The following is a 24015-nucleotide window of genomic DNA, read 5'->3' as shown; positions in this document are numbered from 1 at the left end:
GTCTGTACCGCGTTGGAGGCTGGTTATGAGGCTAGATATTTAGCAGGAATATAGGGGGAGGGGGGGAGACTCCTCCCATTACTAAAAGATTTTCTACGCGGGAGGAGGTTACGTAAGACGTACGTGTGACGAGCATTCCCGAAACGGATGAAGGGCACATGTGGAGTACCGCAGGGCTTCTGTTCTGGGGCCGTTACTACTTCCTGATCCATGCCATAGGGTATGGACTCATACTTGAATATGCTCACAGAAGATGCAAAGAGGACTGCAATAACTTACAAGGGAACCTTCACAAATGTCAAAGTTGCTCTGATACATGGCTGACTAACTTCATCCAAAGTAAACGTAAAGTAATGGGTATGGGCAAGAGCACGACCTTGATTGCTGCTTCCCATAGTTTTTGTGTAAAGACTGGCTACTCGAGGACTGGCTGTTATGATGTCTCCTTCTTCCCTCGAAGAGCTAAGCTGTGGAATTCTCTTCCCTCCTTAAAGTCTTCCCCTCATCATATAACCCTTCTTCCCTCAAGAGTCAAGTCTACAAACACCTGCGGAGACCTGATTACCCTTACTTTTCCACCCGAGATGGCCGTGACTGAGCCATGTTTCACTCTCCCATGTTCGTCTACCTCATAAAATAGAAAATATACACTTCATGTGATTATAGAGCACCAAACATGTTGCAGTAATGTGTGTGCGGGAAAGACTTGGGAGTCGACATAGTCCCTAATCTGTCACCAGAATCCCACCTTAGGAGAAGAGTTAAGGAGACCAAGTGTCTGCTGGCAAAATGTTAGAACTGCTTGCAAGTGCAGGGACCAGGAAATGTTCTGCAAGCATCTCACACCCTACATAAGGCCAAAACTGGAATATGCTTCTCAGGCGGCTTGGTTACCACAACCCTAAAAAGAAACAGCTAGTAGAGGAGGTCCAGAGAAGGGCAACACAGATGGTACCAGAACTAGGGAAGGTGAGTTGCAGGGTAAGTCCAGAGGCCTTAAATCTGTCCAATGTAGATGGGGGAAGAATGAGAGGTGATCTGATCACAACGTTTACCCCTGATGACAACCTTTAAGTCTTATTAAGACAGGTTCATCTGATGACGCTAACAGTGAACAGTTGTCTGAGGAATGTAGGGACAGAAGAACCAGAGGACTAACACTGAAATTCAGCAGGAAACTTGTAAACAATAAAGTTGTAGTGGATGACTGGAACAATATGAACGAAGACATGATAAATGTAGACAAAAGACAGAAATTCTAAAGTTGCATGATAGTAGTAAATGTTCAAGAGATGGGGACACACGAATGTAACATTCCCTCCCCGTATAAAGAAAATAAGAAATTAAACACACACAACACACACACACACACACACACACACACACACACACACACACACACACACACACACACACACATTCCCGCGCGAATATGCATACGAATGATGCCAAAGTCATGAGGGAAGTAAAGAATGAGGAAGATTACATCAACATACAAGGGAACCTCGACTAACGCCAAAACTGGTATGATAAATGTTTCGATGAAATTCGACCCGAGTGAATGTAAAGTAACGAGGATGACAAACTGTGACGGAAATTCTCGATGCGAATATTATTTGGCATGATATGAAACTGCATGAATCTATGTACGAGGGGGACTTAAGGGGAGACGCTATTGTCTAAACCTGTCGCCGAACCTAACGTGTCGCCAGAGGACTGAGGAGAATGGCGAAGGAAACAGAAAACCTGCTGTAAATTATCAAAATCACATGCAAGTCCACGGATAAGGAAATATCCAGCAAGTCATTCACAACTTATACCTGGCTCAAACTAGAATAACAATCTCACGTTTGGTCACTGCACTGAGTGAAGCATTAGGAATTAACGCACAGGATCCAGAGGAGGGCAACAAAGATGGCACCAGACTTAAGAGAGTTGAGTTACAATGAGAAAAACCAGAGGCCATGAACTTATCCATCATGGAAGAGAGACCAGTAAGGCGTGACTTGATCACAGTCTCCAAGTATCAAAACCGTTTGGATGGTGTTCAACAGCGATCAGTTCTTCGACAGACGTACAGACCGAACCACCAGAGGCCATGACACGAAATAAAGCAAGAAACGTTATAAAAAGACGTAGAGAGAAGGACTCTGTAAGAGCACTGGATATGAATTAAGTGATGAGGGTGTTAAAAAGCTGCATGATAACAGACAAAGTTCAAGATGAAGAAATAGGTAATTACACACACACACACACACACACACACACACACGCGCGCACAAATACCCAGCAACCAACCCACCCTCACGAACGTACAGGTATAGGTTCGGCCCATCCACGAACGCAGGAGTAACATCCTCAGCCTAATGCATGCCCGACGAAGTATCTGTGACCTCACGAATACTTCTGAGGTCGTTTACATAAACCAGACCGTAAGGCTGGAAAAACGGCGGCCAACACGAAGGACGGCCTGGACTGCTAGACAGAATCCAGTGGTCAACAGAATCACAAAATGATCCAAAATCACGCCTCTCTCCTCAGGGAATCTTGAACTACGACTGGCGATGGAATTATACGGCAGTGACGATGGGGCAATATCCTATTACCTTGGCACTGCTACATGACCGTTCTTGGGGAAATGTGGTATAGCACTGTCCTGGATCCTGCATGGGAAGGGGGTTGAGGTGGGGGGGTGGAGGGGTTAGGGAGGCGTTCTAACGTAAATGACAATTAAAGAAAACTTTGGGGACTCCACGAACGGAAACTGGTGGGTCATTTCCGCCAACAATGGCATGAAAAGTTAATTGTGGGTATGCCCGACTGGCCCCCTGGGGACGCCCGCCGCCGAGAACTTGCTGGGCACTTGGTAGTTTATGGCCTGGACCCCCCCCCCCACACCACCACCCGGGGGGGGGGTATGACCCAGGGGAGTTTGACCCCCCCCTACCGGTGGGGTGACCTGGGGATCACTGGTTGGCTATACCTGCATGAGGAAGTCTTCTTCCTTACCCTCTCCATGTAGTCCACCCCTTCCATCCCCTGGCGTCCATTACCCTCCCCTCCCATTCCCTGGCGTTCAGTACCCTTCCATCCCATTCCCTGGCGTTCAGTACCCTCCCCTCCCATTCCCTGGCGTTCAGTACCCTCCCATCCCATTCCCTGGCGTTCAGTACCCTCCCATCCCATTCCCTGGCGTTCAGTACCCTCCCATCCCATTCCCTGGCGTTCAGTACCCTCCCATCCCATTCCCTGGCGTTCAGTACCCTCCCATCCCATTCCCTGGCGTTCAGTACCCTCCCATCCCATTCCCTGGCGTTCAGTACCCTCCCATCCCATTCCCTGGCGTTCAGTATCCCCATCCCATTCCCTGGCGTTCAGTACCCTCCCCTCCCATCCCCTGGCGTCCATTACCCTCCCCTCCCATTCCCTGGCGTTCAGTACCCTCCCATCCCATTCCCTGGCGTTCAGTATCCCCCATCCCATTCCCTGGCGTTATGTACCCTCCCCTCCTATCCCCTGGCGTTCAGTACCCTCCCATCCCCTGGCGTTCATTACCCTCCCATGCCATCCCCTGGCGTTCATTATCCTCCCCTCCCATCCACTCCTCACCCACGCAGTCAGCTCCCTCCCCTCTCCCCTGCACCCTCTCTTGCGTTAATTCGTCATGTACGACACCAATTACCTCCTCGGAATGACAATGGAGGAGAGAGAGAGAGAGAGAGAGAGAGAGAGAGAGAGAGAGAGAGAGAGAGAGAGAGAGAGAGAGAGAGGACGGGGGAGAGCCAGACTCATCCGCCTATATATACCGTACCGGAGCGAGAACACAACACAACACACACAACACCTAATGTCACCGGTTCACTTGCGATCTTTCCACGAACCACTGCATCAACACCGACTCGCCTGGCGGTGGGAGAGCCACATGGGACATTCAAGCCGCAAACAAAAGGCTGCCTTGACTGAGAGGCGGTCACCAGACGGCAAGAGAGAGAGAGAGAGAGAGAGAGAGAGAGAGAGAGAGAGAGAGAGAGAGAGAGTTGGCTTCATCGCCCCGCTGTTCGAGCTAAGGCCCTCCCTCCTCAACCATCCTGTGACCAGCAGCCCAGCTGGAGACAACAGGTACCCATGGTGTTCTCCCGATGCCCTACTGCAGGAAAGACTGTCTACACATAAACAGGGATATAGTATACAGGTATAAACAGGGATATGGGGGATGATAGTATACAGGTATAAACAGGGATATAGGAAAAGATAGTATAGGAATATACAGAGGGATATAGAAGATAGCATACAAACATACCAAGGGATATATGAAAAAATAGTGTACGGATATAGAGAGGGATATAGGAAAATATAGTATTCGGATATACAGAGGGATATAGGAAAAGATAACATACGGATATATATATAGGTATAGAGTATGGTATACGGATATACACCTCAGCCAGGACGGGTAGATGTAGGGGGACATGAGCCAGCGTCGGGCCGGCAGCTTTACCCTTGACCACCTCCTACATTACTGTGATCACATGGCCCACAACCATCACACGCCCGGAGTAATCATCCTTCTGGGTGCCGTGTACGCCCGTACTGCCGCGCCGCCTTCATTACTCACAACCCCGGCTCTCTGGGCGGGGCAGAGGCAGATGTGGGCGTGGTACAGCCAACTACTGTGGGCGGGGGTACACAGCCAGCTGTGGGAGGCGTGCAACAGCCCCTGGCCCAAGGGTGGGGACGACGCCGAGCATCACAAGGCTTGTGCAACACAAACAACACGAGTAGCAACACTTGCAGCACCGGCAACATAAACCTGTACAAACAGAGGCCAGAAGAAAGGGGTAATTATCAAGACAAACATCAGGCTGTCGGGGAAAATGAGTCTTTAATATGAGGCAGGCCAGCTGCGCCATTACGGAAATTGAAGCCATCTCCCCTACCTTGCCCCAGGGGCAGATCTACCTTCGTATTACTAACGCCAACAATCACCTGCACACACGCCACTACGACTCCTTTAAATCAATCGTCGGGAGACGACATCCAGGATTAATTCTCCGTTGGATTCAGGGTCAGGTTAGAGGTACAGGCCTAAGGTTAGTACCGTCGTGTTCCAGGGCCGTACTGCAGAGCTCGAGGGTCGTACCGCTGTGCTGAAGGGTCGTGCCCTCGTACTGAGGGGGTCGTACCTTCGAGCTGAAGGAGCGTAACGGTGTGCTCAAGGGTCGCACCGTCGTGCTGAAGGAACGTAACGGTGTGCTCAAGGGTCGTGCACCGTCACCGTAATCTTGAGGTTAAGAATTTCAGTGAAAAACGGAGACGCAGAAAAACCCCAGAAACTCTCCAAACAAATGATTTTCCCAGAGTCGCGTTGCACCAGATGAACCAGAATATGGTCGAAGGTTTTGTGTGTGTAAAGCATCGTCTACGATCCGTCGCTTGTGCTAGGTGCGGCCCGGGCCGGATACAACACTTCACAACACTATAAACGCCAGCCAGATAACCTCCACTGATGGAGGTCAATACCAATGTTTACTGCCTCGAATATACCCGGGGAACTACCCCCGAGAGGACTACCCCCGTATACACTACACCCCACCACCACCACCATCCCCCTGCTCAACTATGCCCCCTTATAAACCCTCATGCAAAGCATACCTTTCTCCCTTATCACACCCAGCCTTTGTGCTGCCCTAACATACACGGCCTCTCGTCCCCGAAGAGTACTGCCGACCCAACATCATCGCCATTTTGCTATCCCGTTACAGAGTCGTGCCTAACATGCACAAAGCATCATTCTCTCTGCAGGAGTAGTGGCCACCATACACAAGGCAGCCCACAACCTGCAGGTACGGGAAACTTCCTGAGGACATGCCGCTCCTCCTCCTCCTCCTGCAGCACCAACGCAACATACACAGACAAGGGGCATCTGGGCGTCACTTCTTAAGTCAACCTCGAGACTCGAGTCAACCCTCAGGCAAACCTCGCAAGTCGAATCCGTGGTTCCATGTCAACAGACGACAACGCCTGGTGGTGGCGGCTCTAACCTGGCTGCCTGTGCCTCCACTCCTCCGACAACTTCTCATATTGACACCTCCAGGAAATAATTCTCCTCGCTGACGGTCGTCGAGATCGCCATTGTTCCTCACCTGGCCATCATCACTACTAAACAAGCGACTTACCTTCCATCTGGCCGCCACACACCGACCTGCCTTGTGGTTTCCTGCGCCACTCGCCAGAATTTCCCCCGCCAAACTATTTACTTGTATTACAAGCCACTGTTGTTTATGTCCACTGGAACGCCCTCCCGTGAGATGCGTTCCTCTTGGTTATCTTGGTTGCACCAAATAAGGATTGTCGCTGCACGACCAAATCTTTGACGAAACCCGCCTGCCACCATTCCTTCTATAATTCCAGGGGACGGATATTCTCCTGACAGTTTCCGCCCCATTTCGTCGGTCGTTTTCGTGCGTTCCTCCGTGCATTCCAGTTTCTCCTGTCATCCATCAGTCTCCATCAGTCTCAGTCCTCTTGTCTAATTTCTCACCTGCCTCCCTACCCACGCAACCCTTCTTTCGCCACACCGTTTCTCTCTTCCCGCCCTCGGCACCACAGTTCTGCCGGTACACGTCTCCTCACGACGCCCCTCCACCAGCTTGCCAACGTCCCTCCTGCAGCAGGAAACACTCCTTCTCCTCCTCCTGCGGTGAAGAAAACCGTGCAGGATCTTCTTGGTGTACGCAAGCAGTTGGAACAATGTACAACATCTGGTACTATTCCTTGTGTTGGTGTCCCTACTGCTTGGCCTGCTGTTGCGGAAGCCTCATTTCCTCCTCCTGCTGCTGTTGTGCCTGCTGCTGCTGCGTGGCTGGCGCAGCAGGAGACTGTATCGCCCTGGGGGAGCATCAGCCACCAAGCATGATTCACGTGCCAGCGCAATCATGCCAGGATAAACAGTTAACGCTCAGCCCCACAAATGGTCAAGTCTTACTCGCCATGTTCAACTTGCTCGCTACACTCCGCTCCCTTGTATCATCAACGCCTTACAACATATAAACGAATGTAGAGTGTATATATCTATTCATGAGGATTTTGGTCATACGCAGAATATATATATATATATATATATATATATATATATATATATATATATATATATATATATCAACTTCATCAGAGAGACAAGTAAAAATTAATAGAAGGGACGGGAAGAAGCCCTGACAAGCGGAATTAACTGGGCCAAACGTGGCAGTGTGTGGGGGTCTGATGACGACCAGCAATTACCACAGAGAATGGCCGGCCCTGATTGCTGCTCCGCCTCTCTCAATCTCTAAATCTTTCCTCGGTACTATGTATTAAATAGCTGCTACAGCTAACCCAACTGTACACGTACACACAAACGTTCCAAGACAAGAAAATACTAATACACGATCACAAACATGCATTACGATTACGAGCGTAGGGTTGGGGTAAAGATGACAATGTGGAAAGAGATCCTTCACTCTGTACTTCTTCCTTCATGAAGATGATTGTAATTCATTTCGTCTCCTGATCCTACCTACAACATCCCTAATAATGCAGACACCAAGCAGTATTCACCAGAATACAAATATTCATACTAGCAACACCAAATTCTTGCACAGAACCCACAGACAATACCCCACGAAATTCTCCTCCAGTTAAATCATGATACTCTACGTCACCTAATTTTCTTCCGGTATACATGACGTGAAAGAGCGACACAATAATTGCAAGAAGAGAAGATTGGAAAATATAAAATGGGAGAGTCTGTCATGGCACCGAGAAACACTCCAGCCAGAGCCTGGAGTTTTCTGCTGAGCAGGACGCTGGCAGAGGCTTTAGGATGTAACAAACTGGAAATTCGACACTCCTCCTCCTCCTCCTCCTCCTACGTTCGTTAATAGAAATGCTTAGGGAAGCACCTACCCCAAGTCGTCGGTCTACGGTCCTTAACGTACGATCTCGCACGATGATAGAGGCGGCGCCGATGAAAACCTCTTCATTACATGCTTGTCGGGCTAGTGCAGGGCGGGGGCTCTCGACCACCCGTGCCTGGCTACACCTCACGATGACGAGGAGGAGGAGGTGAAGTGGGAGGAGGAGGAGGAGGAGGAGGAGGAGGAGGAGGAGGTGAAGTGGGAGGAGGAGGAGGAGGAGGAGGATCAAATGTTTCCCGTCCCTGGGTGAGGTGACGTGACGTCTCGTCATGTCTCTTGACCTATGACCTCACTTCACGCCAACTTGCTCAAGTCCTTATGGCTTTTTAATGTCTTTATATATATATATATATATATATATATATATATATATATATATATATATATATATATATATATATATATATATATATATCTACTTATCAATCTATCATATTATATATATATATATATATATATATATATATATATATATATATATATATACTCACTAGACAGACCAGAAACCAGGTTATGTGACGAGCGGGACACATGAAGAATTCCACTACATATCCCGGGCCCGGACACTTTTTTTTTCCCTAGTGTTGGTCATCGTTCAATGTTCTGATGATACAGCCAGCCATTAAGTGGATCTAATTACCAGGATGAAGTAGACCGTGACAAATATCGTCATCAATATCACAATCGTGGCACAAACTGGCGGACTCGCTCCCTCAATCCTCGTGTGTGTGTCTGTGTGTGTGTGTGTGTGTGTGTGTGTGTGTGTATGTGTGTGTGTGTGTGTGTGTGTGTGTGTGTGTGTGTGTGTGAGTGTGTGTGTGTGTGTGTGTGTGTGTGTGTGTGAGTGTGTGTGTGTGTGTGTGTGTGTGTGTGTGTGTCTGTGTGTGGGGGGGGATAAATTCATTAGCCAATTTACATTCATTTTTTGCACCTTGCTCGGCTCACCACGGTTGTTTATTCTCCTTTTTATTGTACATGGTTCGTTATTTCTCTTTTATCCATTACTCTTTATTTCTTGCTTCCTCTGCCGTTCTCTCTCTCTCTCTCTCTCTCTCTCTCTCTCTCTCTCTCTCTCTCTCTCTCTCTCTCTCTCTCTCTCTCTCTCAGACACACACACACAAAACATATCCAAAAAAACACACAAACACATAAGCCAGGCTACAAGGCCTATGCCGCACAACCCATCGACTTTCAACTTGATGGGCGGCACACCTCGGCGGGGGGAGGCCGAGCACCACTCGGCGGGAGGGAGGAAGGGAGGGAGGTGGGGGGAGGTCTGGGTCTCAGGAAGGGGAGGGGACACCGAGGCAAAATCCCCGTGGGTCCGAGGCCTCTCTGGGACTCGAATGAGGGGAGACGAAGTCTAAAAATATCACGAAAGTGACCAAACAACTGAAAAACATAAGCAGTAAACAGAATGTGACTGAAATTATAATTCTCTGCAGTCTATCTCTCTGTGGGCCTCCCTCTCCCTCTCTCTCTCTGGGGCGGCCCTAGAGAGGCTATAATATGCCAACCCTTCCCCAGGGCCCGCCTCAGCTCCTGGCGGCCCTGGTCTCCGGGCTCACGTGATGATCGTGAGGCGACACCTCCGCTACAGCCAATACCAGTAACATGAGCAAATGCCTCACAGCGACACTCAACCCTCAATTCCGGAGCGGCTCGCGACCTGAGCCGGGCCATTCCAAGGATGGGGATGGGACGGCGGGAGCTGGGGAGAAAAATGACGAAAAACAGCAGACAGCAGCAGCACTAGACAGCACCAACAACCACAGCTGGCAGAGCAGGAGGGGCGGCGGCGGGGAGTAAACCAATCGCAGCAACAAAGCTGGCCGGCCATGAAGCGACTATTCTGGCGGTAACTGGCGTACACCCTCAGGAACATGATACACGCACATAAAACCAGAGTTAAAGGGCGCTTTAGAGTCGAAATCATTGGCGTCTGACCTGTAACTCAGTAATATGGTCTCTCCTCTGCATATTCATGGGCTGGTGACCACCACTACCCCACCCGAGCCAGGGCCCTGGAGGGGCTGGCCACGGTGCAAGAGGAACCTTCCAAACCTAGCCTTCCCTCCCTCTCCTGGTCAGGCACACTGCCCACCTCAAGCCCTCCTCTGCCACTGAGAGTCTCACTCACACCACTGACACCATTCCTATTGCTGATATTTTATCCCTTGCGACGTTGATCCTACCGCCGTCCCTGTTATCACCATCAGAGAGACTTCCTCTACGTGAACCAGATGAGTGTAGGTGTCGCTGGCCATGGAACCAGGACGGGCGGGTGATAGCCCTAGTGGTGGTAGACGTAGGGCAAGGGGAACGTTAAGGTGGGTGGGGTGTGGGGAGACCACAGTAGAGCAGGGTGAGGTGGGTTAGGTGGGTGGGTTAGCAGGATCCTGAGCTCCGTTATGCAGCAGAAGGTCCGCCCGACATGATGGACGAGCCAACCACCGATAATGCTGGATCAAGACTAACTCCCGCTGATACACTGCCAGCCTCGCCCCCACCTCCTCCTTCACATAAATCTTGCTCCAAGTACTTACTACACGGAGTTTACCAGCTATATTTTCTCAGGGAAATTTGATTTCGACATCTTAACCCAGACACTACGTGATCATCTTAGATGTATCTACATCGATATAAAACACAAGGAATTAATATTAAGAACATGAACACCGCTCACTGTAATCCATGAAGGAAAAGGACTTGAGAAAAATAGATAAAACAACATAAGGCGAATCTAATTCCTTGAGAGTGACAATACAACCCTTGAGCACGACAACTTGACCTAAACCTTTAAGTGTCAGGTCAAAGGCCAGGCCATCATACCCAAGGGTCGTACCGTCGTACTCAAGAGGTTACGATGAATGGGACGTAACCTCAGATGTAACTACGTTCCTGTGGGGTTGTACCTACACAAGGTGAAGGGTGAGGGTTGGGGAGGAGGAACAAATACGGGCTGTATCGTGGCACCTCGCTAATGAACGGCAACCCAGGGCACTCCACTCTACACTAGACGATGCTCCCCCCTCCCCCAGCCCTTTCAATGAGCCGAGCATGTAGTAAGACCACTCAGGGTGGACATATAAGTATCTGAACGGCAGGTTAGTTAAAAAAAAAAACAAGTATACGAGTGTTGCATCAAAACTAGGGTACGTAAGTATCCGAATGACACACCAATACAGACACGTTAGTGTAAGAATGTTCCATACACTAAGGTACACAAATAACTGAATAAAGTACGAGCAAGAATACACATGTATATGAGTGTGACACTTTCTTAATGTGGCACACCAGTGAGGATGCTGAAGTACGTACAGTGAGCACAGCTCTATGAATGTGACATGGAAATGCTTTGCATGTGAGAATCGTCCCAAGTAGTGTGTCCTGGAACATGAGTGAGTCAGGTGAGGATGAGGTAAAAATTACAGCTGAGGAACTCGAGAAATCATTCGCATCAACTGTAACCTCTTTCACAAGGTCTTAAAGATAACACACGCGGAAAACGAACATCAAGACATTGGTTCTCCACCACTCACAAACCTTTCGTGGCCTTCCCATGAATACTGCAGCCTCTTTACAGGTATATATGTCGGGTGGCGATGGTGAGGAGGGCGGAGGAGCCACGGTGCACTGACCTGTTCCTCTTGCAGGTGGTCAGCCTGGGCGACCCTCTGTCAAAGGTCATCAGAGGTCAACGGTCGCATCAGTCACCTTTTGCCTCACCTTCATCGCCAGTTATATTTACTGCCTGACGCTGGTGTTCACGTGTTGACTCTCGTCAGTGGCTGTTACTTGTCTCCGTCAGCTGTAAATCACATCTTGTTGGTCCGCTAGCGACCTCCCGTGCTCACTACAAACTCCAGGGGTCTCCAGGCATCTCCACTCCTCTCCTGGGATCCTCACAACTCGTCAATGACCTCTACTCACTCGCTCTCTCCGGACTTCGCAAGTCACGTACTTCCAGCAGGACCCACGCCCTCCGGCATCAACTCCCGGATCGCCAATGGTTTCATCAACTTCCTTTAATTTACATTAAGTCGACCTCGACGTTCGTAAAGTACCCGAGGGTTCGAACCCCGCGCCACCAGCTTCACAATCTTCCAGCCTGGAGACCACAGCTCCCGCTGGTTTCCGTTATCAGGCGTCGGGGGCCTGCAGGAGACATTCCGGCGTACATGGGGGTTCTGATAGTGAGAAATATACTGCTTCACCACAAGTGTTCCTTACCCGGGGACTTCGGTTCCCGCTGGTTTATCGCACACCCGTAAACCGTGACAATGGTCGTGGGGATGAGGCAGGGCGACCCCCAGCCCCAGCCTGCCTCCCCTGATGTACTCAACTCAGCCACCTCCCCGAACACTAGGAAGGGAGGGGGAGGATATCTACACCTGCTGCCAGAGATGTAAACTGGCAGACTTCCTAGTAGAAGGATAGTCCAGGGTTGTGATGGCTCACCGTCACGGGTTCCTTCCTCACACCACCAGACGTCCACAACTGCTCTACTACCTCTCTTCCAACTCTCTCTAACTCTCATTATTTGTCATCTGCCCTGAACCTGCCACCTGCCCTCAATTGCCACCTGCCCTCACCTGTCACCTGTCCTCACCTTTTGCCCCTTCCTTTCACCTGTCACCTACTCCTGCCATCTACCCTCATCTTCTGTCACCTTCCCTCACCTTCTGTCACCTGTCCTCACCTTCTGTCGCCTGCCTACATCTTCTGTTACCTTCCCTCACCTTCTGTCACCTGTCCTCACCTTCTGTCGCCTGCCTACATCTTCTGTCACCTGCGCTCACCTGTTAAATACCCTCATCTTCCGTCAGTTGCCCTCATCTATCATCAATCTCGTATTCAGTCACCTGCCACCTGTCTCATCTCCTGCCACCTACCCTCACCTGCTACCTATACTTGTATCTCAAACCACCAACTCTCCACCGTCCAGCGCTGTTTTACTCTTTTCCATTAACTTCCCTCCCTCATCTTAACCCCTCCTCCTTTACATTCTCCTTTTCCTTCCACCCAGGCTTCTCTTCCATCTCCGTCACTCACTCTACAACACAACTCACCTACACCATTCCTATCTCCCGCACCGCCTTTCCACCCATCCCTCACCGCCTCCCTTCTTGATCACCCCTCCCACGGTGGCCTCTCCTGTGTCCCATCAACCCTTCCTTCCGCCCCTGCCCTTCCCCAGCACCAGGGGACACTGGGAGCGGTTCAGGGGGAAGGAGGGGGAGCCCCCTGACAAATGCCCTGGCTCCCCTGTATTGTGTGGCCGGAGCGGGGCTCGTCCGCCCTGAAATCTACGGCGCAGTTCTTAAATACGTGTCTCCGGCTTCCTCCCGGCAAGATGGTGACGAACAACTGCTGGGGAGAGAGGGTGAGGGAGGGAGGGAGGATATATATATATATATATATATATATATATATATATATATATATATATATATATATATATATATATATATATATACGAGAGAGAGAGAGAGAGAGAGAGAGAGAGAGAGAGAGAGAGAGAGAGAGAGAGAGAGAGAGAGAGAGAGAGAGCAGCATGAAACAACCAGTCATACGGACAGACACCAGGGCGACACTTGAGCCTGGCAGGGAAGGAGGCAACACCCACCCATACAGAGAGTGGGCAAGAGGGGAGAGGATGTGGACGCGTGAAGGAAGGAGAGCCGGAAGGAAAGCAGGAAGGAAGGAAAGGAAGGAAGGAAGGAAGGCAGGAGAGGAGGGCCAGGCCCCCTGCAGGAGACCTGCCGCTAAATTGGGCAGCACAACGTGGCCCGCGGGACTCACCTCCTCCTTTCATAATTACCTCAATCATGCCTGGCGCTACCTCGTCACTGGTGCCCCCGTGTCGCCTCTACCCCACCCTGTGTTCCTGCTACCCCCTACCCCAAGTGTTGCTGCCACCCCCTGTGTGCTGCTTGTACCCCCCTGTGATGGTGCTACCCCCTACCCCAAGTGTTGCTGCCACCCCCTGTGTGCTGCTTGTACCCCCCTGTGATGGTGCTACCCCCTACCCCAAGTGTTGCTGCCACCCCTTGTGTGCTGCTTGTACCCCCCCGCGTGATGGCGCTACCTCCTACCCCAAGTGCTGCTGCCACGCCCTGTGTACTGCTACTGCCCCCTTAAGTTCCTCCTAATCCCTGTGTATTGCTGCTACCCCAAGTGTTGCCCCCACCCCGCACTGTGTGTTGCAACCACAACCACCGCGTGTTGCTCCCACACACTCCTGTGAGTTTCTCCCACACTCCCTGTGTTGCTGCCACAACCCCACTGTGTACTGCTTCCACACCCACTGTATTGGTTCCAATAACTTCTCTGTGGTGCTCCTATCTCCACTGTGTGGTGTTCCTATACCCACTGTGTAGTGCTCTCCCATCCCCACTGTGTGGTGTTCCCATCCCCACTGTGTGGTGCTCTCAGATCCCCAATGTGTGGTGCTATCACATCCCCACTGTGTGGTGCTCCCATCCCCACTGTGTAGTACTCTCTTATCCCCACTGTGTGGTGCTATCACATCCCCACTGTGTGGTGCTCCCATCCCCACTGTGTGGTGCTCTCACATCCCCACTGTGTGGTGCTCCTATCCCCACTGTGTAATGCTCTTACATCCCCACTGTGTAGTGCTCTTACATCCCCACTGTGTAGTGCTCTTACATCCCCACTGTGTTCCTGATCAAAATATGTTTAGAAGTATATCAGGAGCAGTGTGGGTGTGCGGCAGACCCTTGGGCAATACGGAAGAGTAACCTCCCCCTGCGCAGTTCACTGACCGACCGACCTACCATGCCTCATTCCACTTCCGTTCACGACATGTAGGCCAGCCTGGCTGGGGTCCCCCAGGGCTACGCTACTGAAGGACTACTCTGACATGTATGTAGACGAGACCGAGGCCGCCAAAGCATGAATGAGTAATGAACAGTAAACGTACAAAAAACACAGGAAGTAAACGTAAAGGAAACACAGCAAAAAAAAAAAAAAAAAAAGAACAAATTATCGGATGAATATAAAGCATTTATCTGCAAGTCGACAAACATTTGGGTATCTAGTGAAATGTGGGTAGAAACGTCCGAAGACATTCTGTGGTGCTTGTGCAAATGTGGCCTGTGGACCGTGGCTGCTGTGTTAGTGAAACATGGGTTGATACGTGCGTAGAGTTGGTGTTGCGTCTACGAAGTGAAGGTTGGCGGCTCCGATGGTCGTTGTTTGGCGGTAAATATAGTATCCTCTCTAGTATATGTGTGTATACACACACACACACACACATATATATATATATATATATATATATATGTATATATATATATATATATATATATATATATATATATATATATATATATGTATATATATATCTTTCAAACTATTCGCAATTTCCCGCATTAGCGAGGTAGCGTTAAGAACAGAGGACTGGGCCTTTGAGGGAATACCCTCACCTGGCCCAATTCTCTGTTCCTTCTTTTGGAAAATTGGAAAAAAAAAAAACCAAGAGGGGAGAATTTCCAGCCCCCCGCTCCCTCCCCTTTTAGTCGCCTTTTACGACACGCAGGGAATACGTGGGAAGTATTCTTAATACTCCAGTGTACGCTGGCCAGCCCAAGGGCGAGGATGAGCAACAGATTTGGCTACGGGTCGTCTGTCCCTGTCCTGTCCAATTCTCGAACCCTGGCGGGCCCTTGCGTGACTCATAGTCAGATACGCTTACCACCACAACACCAGGTAGGTCCTCCATAACCACCACAACACAGACCAGGTCCTCCATAATGATATACATACAGTGAGTTACACAAAGACCTCTTATATTCGGTGCCCCTGACTCTTCCCCAAAATTCTCCTGAGCCATTTAGTGTACAGCATGATGTCTGGGGACCCGTGAGACAGGTGTCCACTTCCCATTCAGTAAAAATGAAAAGCAGTAAATGTGTATGACAAATGATCGTATGCTCTATGTGGTGTTGACACTCTTAACAACTCCACAGGTAATTACATTATATATTACATTTCCCATCATTGTAGGCACTCTAGCACAGGAGTATAATGACTAAAGCTAATTATACTCAAGTGGTTAGGTCGTTGTACTCAAAGTTGTTACACTCAAGGGGTGACGTTCAATTTGTAAATGTCTGAGTATATCCTCCTCAGACCTAAATTTGAGTTTACTCTCTCTCTCTCTCTCTCTCTCTCTCTCTCTCTCTCTCTCTCTCTCTATATATATATATATATATATATATATATATATATATATATATATATATATATATATATATATATAGGGTTAGGGGAGAAAGAATACTTCCCACGTATTCCCTGCGTGTCGTAGAAGGCGACTAAAAGGGGAGGGAGCGGGTGGCTGGAAATCCTCCCCTCTCGTTTTTTTTTTTTTTTTTTTTTTTTCCAAAAAGAAGGAACAGAGAAGGGGGCCAGGTGAGGATATTCCCTCTAAGGCCCAGTCCTCTGTTCTTAACGCTACCTCGCTAATGCGGGAAATGGCGAATAGTATGAAAGAAAGAAATATATATATATATATATATATATATATATATATATATATATATATATATATATATATATATATATATATATATATATAAAGAAGCAGGTCATCCTCAAACAAGTTCAACTACACAATATAAACAAGCAGACCATACACACACAATATAAACATGTAGGTTATCCTCACACACTATATACGAGGTCATCCACACAAAATAGCAAGTAAGTCATCCAAAACCAAGATAAACAAGAAAGCCATCCACACACCAGATAAAACGTAGGTCATCCACACACAATATAAACTAGCAGGTCATCCATACACACATATAAACCAGCAGGTCATCTAAACACATATAAACCAGCAGGTCATCCATACACATTAACAAGCAGGTCATCCATACACAATATGAACTAGCAGGTCATATACACACATAAGCCAGCAGGTCATCCAAACACATATAAACCAGGTCATCCACATACAATATAAACAAGTAGGTCAAGCACACGCAATATAAACTAGCAGGTCATCCACACACAATACACAAGTGGATCATATGCTTTTATGGGGGCTTGCCTCTAACCCCTCAACCAGGTCTGTGACCAAGCACATTTCCGTACAACTCGCACACACACACACACACACACACACACACACACACACACACACACACAAGCTATAAACATATGCTCAAACAGAACCACCCTGAACGTTCATGCACAGGTCACATCCAGAATTCACACACAGAGGATCATACAAAAGAATGATCTTGTTGCTCATTAACACAAAAAACTCAAAGATTTAAATCTTAATAACGAGAGTCTACACACACACACACACACACACACACACACACATTAAACACGTATGAACCCAGTGAATTCCTGACATCAATCTGACTTCATTAAAAATGCATCAAATTCTCTGCACTCAACGAATGCTAATTAATCATTTCCCCCTTTATACCCTCCAAAGGCGGGTGGAGATCCTCTGGCCTCGCGAGTCACTACAAATAACTACAAATTATAACTATTAACACCAATTTGGAGCGGCAGACGTGGGAGGGAAGATGTCAACTACCATGAGTCGACATGAGCCACGAGGGAACGGATCATGCTATGGGAGGTGACCAGGGCCAGGACTGGCTGGCTGCCACACGTCAGGTACTGGTGGGCCAGGACCCGGGTGTGAGGCAGGCCGCCTCCTGAATACCTACATAAACATGCCAGCGGACGAGCACACTTCATGGTCTCTCCCATCTCGACGTTACGGCATTACGACGTAGAGTCTTGAGCATGGCCTTACGATCCCTGAGCACGACGTTACGATCCTCGAGTACGACGTTACGATACTCGAGTACGACGTTATGATCCTCGAGTACAATGTTACGATCCTCAAGCACGACGATGTTATGATCCTCGAGTACGACGTTACGATCCTTGAGCATGGCGTTATGATCCTTGAGTACGACATTACGATCCTCGAGTACGATGTTACGATCCTCAAGCAGAACGTTATGATCCTCGAGTACAATGTTACGATCCTGAAGCACGACGTTACGATCCTTGAGTACGATGTTACGATCCTTGAGTACGATGTTACGATCCTGAAGCACGACGTTACGATCCTCGAGTACGATGTTACGATCCTCAAGCACGACGTTATGATCCTCGAGTACGATGTTACGATCCTGAAGCACGACGTTATGATCCTCGAGTACGATGTTACGATCCTGAAGCACGACGTTATGATCCTCGAGTACGATGTTACGATCCTGAAGCACGACGTTATGATCCTCGAGTACGATGTTACGATCCTGAAGCACGACGTTACGATCCTCGAGTACGATGTTACGATCCTGAAGCACGACGTTATGATCCTCGAGTACGATGTTACGATCCTCGAATACGACGTTACGATCCTCGAGCACGACGTTACGATCCTCGAGTACGATGTTACGATCCTCGAGTACGACGTTACGATCCTCGAGTACGACGTTACGATCCTCAAGCACGACGACGTTATGATCCTCGAGTACGATGTTACGATCCTCAAGTACGATGTTACGATCCTCGAGTACGACGTTACGATCCCTGAGCATGGCGTTATGATCCTCGTGTACGATGTTACGATCCTCGAGCACGACGTTATGAACCTCGAGTACGATGTTACGATCCTCGAGCACGACGTTACGATCCTCGAATACGACGTTACGAGCCTCAAATACGACGTTACGATCCTTGAGCACGAAGACACGACTCACGGGTTCAACGGCCCGGCCTTTGACCTGACCCTGAAAAGACTAATTAATGCCATGAAACAAAAAAGAAGTTCAAAGACTGGGTCATCATACTCTGGGGCACTACATCGTGCTCACGAGGTCACACTTGTGCACCAGCTTAGAGCCATCGCCGGCGCCACACAATATAGATGGACACAGGAAGCGCACAGACACACAAAATCCACAGACAGAACTCATGCTCTCTCTCTCTCTCTCTCTCTCTCTCTCTCTCTCTCTCTCTCTCTCTCTCTCTAAGTAGTGGCGCTGCTTCATATGCCACCAGTAACCATTCCACCATGGGCTACAGAGGAAGCTCATTGGTCAGACCCATTCATTGGACACAATTAACATCGAGCCATTGTCCCGTCCCGTCGGCTAATGTACTACAGCAGGGGCAGTACTACACCCAGCCCGGCCAACTCCCTCGATGTAGGCCACATATAAGATGGGGGTGGGTGAACTGTTTGGGGTGTCGGAGGTCGTTGCCGCTCCGCTTCAACCCGGTTTTCTCCCATGAGAGAGAGAGAGAGAGAGAGAGAGAGAGAGAGAGAGAGAGAGAGAGAGAGAGAGAGAGAGAGAGAGAGAGAGAGGCAGAAAGCATGTAGCACACCCAAGAGACTATGAATGAGAGCCAGTCAAATCCAGAGGAGAGTCAGCGGCAGAAGCCATGGGTGTGAACCAAGAGGAGAATTTGAGGTGAACATCAGCAGGAACTGTACCAAGGGCCACCACCACCACCACCTGAAGCCACAGTGAGAACCAGCAAGAAAATCTAAATCCACGAGGAGCAGGAAGAGCTAAAGTGAGAACCAACATGTGGAGCCAGTGTGCACACAGACCAGCAACTAACCACAGCGAAGACCAACAGAAGGAGCCAGAGTAACGACCAGGAGCCACATTGGAGACCCGCATGAGCCGTATTGGAGACCAGCACAAGGAGCCACAATAAAGGCCAGCAGAAAGAGCCACAAATAGAGACCGGCAGAAGGATCCCCAGTGATGACCTACAGAAAGAGCTACAGTGATGACCTACAGAAGGAGCTACAGTGAAGGACCACAAATGCGACACAATAAGACCTGCAATATAGGTCACGGTGCAGACCAGCATCAGGGGCGACCGTCAGGACCTGCAGCAGGCGGTAAAGAGGGAATGGGACTGTAGCCACAGGGATACACGAGAGATATATGGTTCCACCCAACAACCAACAGCCAACCAGAGCGAGGAACACCAGCGTAGGGATCACGTCAGTACCACACCAACGCTGGAGTACAATGGCAGGTTAGGTTAGGTTAGGTTAGGCAGGTCGTGGGCCTCAACACCAGGCGAGAATCTGGTTAACACCAAGTTTTACCCTCCACCTCGCTCCACCATCCCACAGTGTCGGCCTTCATAGCTGGGGTCGCTGCCAGTAAGTGAGGGCGTAGCTACTGGGTCAGCGGTACTAATGGCGTGTATCTGGACGGGGGAGGGACTATTATGTTACTGCGAAACGCACCACACACACTAGGTCCTGACCTGGAGAGCGAGGTGGCATGGATATTACATGCTCGGGGATATGCACCAGAGGGTGAGGTTGTATTATCAAGAAGATGAAGAAGAAGAAGAAGAAGAAGAAGAAGAAGAAGAAGAGAGAAGAAGAAGAAGAAGAAGAAGAAGAAGAAGAAGAAGAAGAAAGCACCTGGAGCAGAAGAAGAGACGGCACAAGAGGGGAAACACAGGGAAGACTGGGAAACGTTCTACACGAGGTATGAGGCGGGACAGGTCTAGTGGGTGACAGTGTTGAGGTGACGGTGGTCTACACGTGTGTCTGACCCCTGGAAGTAAGCCAGCCAGGAAACATTCACCAACAATCTCCCACTCCACCTTCAGTTCATTTAAATCTATCTATCTATCTATCTATTTATATATATATATATATATATATATATATATATATATATATATTTTTTTTTTTTTTTTTTTTTTTTTTTTTTTTTATACTTTGTCGCTGTCTCCCGCGTTTGCGAGGTAGCGCAAGGAAACAGACGAAAGAAATGGCCCCCCCCCCCCCCATACACATGTACATACACACGTCCACACACGCAAATATACATACCTACACAGCTTTCCATGGTTTACCCCAGACGCTTCACATGCCTTGCTTCAATCCACTGACAGCACGTCAACCCCTGTATACCACATGACTCCAATTCACTCTATTTCTTGCCCTCCTTTCACCCTCCTGCATGTTCAGGCCCCGATCACACAAAATCTTTTTCACTCCATCTTTCCACCTCCAATTTGGTCTCCCTCTTCTCCTCGTTCCCTCCACCTCCGACACATATATCCTCTTGGTCAATCTCTCCTCACTCATTCTCTCCATGTGCCCAAACCATTTCAAAACACCCTCTTCTGCTCTCTCAACCACGCTCTTTTTATTTCCACACATCTCTCTTACCCTTACGTTACTTACTCGATCAAACCACCTCACACCACACATTGTCCTCAAACATCTCATTTCCAGCACATCCATCCTCCTGCGCACATCTCTATCCATAGCCCACGCCTCGCAACCATACAACATTGTTGGAACCACTATTCCCTCAAACATACCCATTTTTGCTTTCCGAGATAATGTTCTCGACTTCCACACATTTTTCAAGGCTCCCAAAATTTTCGCCCCCTCCCCCACCCTATGATCCACTTCCGCTTCCATGGTTCCATCCGCTGACAGATCCACTCCCAGATATCTAAAACACTTCACTTCCTCCAGTTTTTCTCCATTCAAACTCACCTCCCAATTGACTTGACCCTCACCCCTACTGTACCTAATATATATACTTTATGATGATCACGGTGGTCTTCTACCCCTAGAACTCGGTCTGCGACCAATCTGCCGCGTGGTCCCTCAGTTCAGACAGGCAGTTAGAGGCTGCGACCCGCCCTGGGCCCACGTACACCAATCTTCCCCTGAGCCAACACACACAGCCTGTAAGTACGGTACATCGCCAGTCCCAGATGCCCAGCCTCTGTCTCGTACATACCGTCCAGAGGCGTCAACACCCCATCGTCAACTCGCTCTCCCTAACACACCCGAAATAGTCGCGGAGGCTCACCTTTCTTTATGTTTCGTGCTTATAATACACAAAGCGGGAAGAATCTCTAACGCAGGGGCAAAGTTAAAGAAAAACGCCAGAAGTTCTGTGCCAAAATGTTGCCGGGAAGTAGTAAAAATAAATATTATAAAAACCAAACGAGTACGTGTGAGATGCTGGTGACTTTCCCCGCAACAGAAACCCACCAGCCAGCAACAAGTAAAACTAACCAATACAAACCAAACAAACCAAAATGGTCCCAGAAGAATAGAGAATAATAAAGTGACGTACTAGCCATCCCAGGCACCAAATCATTTCAGTCTCCGTAACAACAAATTCGCCAAAAATTCAAGAGAAAAAAAAATGTTCACCAATTTTCTCCGGCAGCGCCTCCGTCGATAACAGGGGCCTAGTGCTAGATGAGAAAATCCTTGATGGGCGGGGTATAATCCTCGGGGCGGGCTATGGGGGGCGGGCCAGGGGCCGGTAATGTGGTGGAGGCACCAGTGAGACAGTAATGACGTGGCCCACAACCACCAACCTCCTCTCCCGCCAGCACTCCCTCTACCACACACACACACACACACACACACACACACACACACACACATAACACCAATCACAACCACCAGGGGCCATCCTTACGACCCTGGCCACAACGAGACACGACAAAACGCACTGTTGATGGTCTGGGTTGAAAAAAAAAAAAAGAGAAGCATTTGAATACGCAAATTAAGAGCTTTCGATACGGCCGATTTAATTAAGAACTTTCATTAAGCCGAATTAAGAACTTTTCCTTGTGTCTTCTTAATGATAAACCCAAGTTCTCCTTCCAGTGGAGGGTGGGGAAAGGACAGCACGTTGCCTCCTCCACCTCCGCCGCAGTAGACTCCTCGTTAGTATTGTCTGTTGGTGGCTGTAGCTCAGGCGTTAATGCACTTCTCATTTCCTGTGTGTCTGTCATCACTATCTATCTCCGACGTGGGCACCCCCCCCCTCCTTTCCTCTCCCTCTCTCCCACCACAAAAAAAATAGAGAAAAAAAAGAAAACTCATCTTCAAGCACCTTATGGAAGACCCACATACATACACACACACACACACACACACGAACAAAGGAGTTCCTACAACACACACGACCACCATTTACATATTTCCGACGACAGATTATCCCGAGTCTCTCTCTCTCTCTCTCTCTCTCTCTCTCTCTCTCTCTCTCTCTCTCTCTCTCTCTCTCTCTCTCTCTCTCTCTCTCCCCTTACTACAATCCCGCCAGAGCAAGACATTATACTGAAACAGACGAGTTTCCCCAGAGCTGTAAAAAGACTGGTATCATCGGCTGCTCCACACGACAACGATAACACTCAGATGTGTCATGATGGGAAAGGGAAGTAGCCCGCGAATTCTCTCCTCAACGGAAGGGGACCATCTATACCTGTCTTGTGCTCTGGGTTCAACAAAAATGAAAAGGATATATATATATATATATATATATATATATATATATATATATATATATATATATATATATATATATATATATATACTGCCACATTTTCCTTAAAGACTAGTTACATAAGTACATCCCTGAAAGCAAAACACTTGAAGCAATAGAGTGTTAGAGAGTCTACTCACCACAGGGTAGTCAGGCGAGGCAGCTCCGCACCTGTAGCTAAAGGGGGGGTGTGGAAGGATTACACAATAAACAACAGCCAATACACAATTTACAGAAGGGAGTGGGAGAACAGTGTAGAATTACGATCATGCAATACTGATGACGTCAATCTGACCACAGAAAACAACGTAACATGCTCATTAACCCGTTGAGAACGACTGGACGACCCCTGGGTATGACAAAGAAGCCTTTCAAGAAGCTTATGCGCAAGAGGTGTGTGGGTGGGGTCGTAGAGTCGTGCTCATGAGTCTATATCATGCAGGGACTATCATGCAGAGTGTGTGGGTTACTCTTATGCTTGCCCAAGGCGGTCAACAATGATCCTGTGCATAACACCGCAGCCACAGCAAGATGTGCTCTGGAACACAGCTTGGTGGGGACACACCAAGCCGCCGACCAGCGTCAACACGTGACGATAATGATACTCATGAGGAAGCGGAGTGATGGGCGTGCGGGCGTGGGCGTAGGCGGGGCCGGGAGGGGAGGGGAGTGAAAAAGGAGGGTGAGAAGCATCAAGAGGGAGGGAG

The 24015-nt window shown here is 48.9% G+C and overlaps 1 protein-coding gene across 7 annotated transcripts in view; it reads right to left on the bottom strand.

The window, feature by feature from the left end:
* Camta (Calmodulin-binding transcription activator) overlaps nt 1-24015 on the bottom strand; it is a 1164029-nt gene that overhangs the window by 772418 nt on the left and 367596 nt on the right. The gene's annotated exons all lie outside the window — the stretch shown is intronic.

The sequence above is a fragment of the Panulirus ornatus genome, chromosome 16, assembly GCF_036320965.1.
Source record: "Panulirus ornatus isolate Po-2019 chromosome 16, ASM3632096v1, whole genome shotgun sequence".
Lineage (NCBI taxonomy): Eukaryota > Metazoa > Arthropoda > Malacostraca > Decapoda > Palinuridae > Panulirus > Panulirus ornatus.
The sequence above is the reverse complement of the archived record's forward strand: the minus strand, read 5'-3'. Positions and strand labels throughout refer to the sequence as shown.